We start from the raw sequence: 566 nt of genomic DNA on the forward strand, positions 1-566 counted from the left end.
TTATTAAATGTTCTTCAGGTAATTTTGAAAAACTCTGACATTTAACGTTACATCTGAGACGTCACAACACCGCTCCCGGGAGGGCTCAAACCACCAGTCTTTTAAATAGCAGCTGAACGCACTAACCATTGCGCCACGGAAGCCCAAATATTAAATGGTCGTCAGGAATTGTGGAAAAACCTTGACCTTTTACGTCACATCTGAGACTTCACAACACCGCTCCCGGATGGGCTCGAACCACCAACCTTTTGGTCAATAGCCGAACGCGCTAACCATTGAGCCACGGAAGCTCAGAAATTAAATGGTTGTCAGGTATTGTGGAAAAGTTATGACTTTTTACGTTACATCTGAGACCCTACAACACATCTCCAGGGTGGGCTCGAAACACCAACCTTTCGGTTAACAGCCGAACGTGCTAACCATTGCGCCACGGAAGCCCAAAAATTAAATGATCGTCAGGTATTGTGGAATAACTTTGGCTTTCTACGTTACATTTGAGATCCCACAACACTGCTCCCGGGTGGGCTCGAACCACCAACCTATTGGTTAACAGCCGAACGCGCTAA

At 46.1% G+C, this 566-nt stretch overlaps 1 non-coding gene across 1 annotated transcript; it reads right to left on the minus strand.

The window, feature by feature from the left end:
* Window positions 1-217: 217 nt before the first annotated feature.
* On the minus strand, window positions 218-290 carry TRNAN-AUU (transfer RNA asparagine (anticodon AUU)). The gene has a single exon. It is a non-coding gene; the product is annotated as a tRNA-Asn (tRNA).
* Between the last annotated feature and the right edge of the window lie 276 nt (window positions 291-566).

Source organism: Phalangium opilio, unplaced genomic scaffold (genome assembly GCF_054372755.1).
Source record: "Phalangium opilio isolate 3A_F unplaced genomic scaffold, DU_Popi_V2 ptg001421l_1, whole genome shotgun sequence".
Classification (NCBI taxonomy): Eukaryota; Metazoa; Arthropoda; class Arachnida; order Opiliones; family Phalangiidae; genus Phalangium; species Phalangium opilio.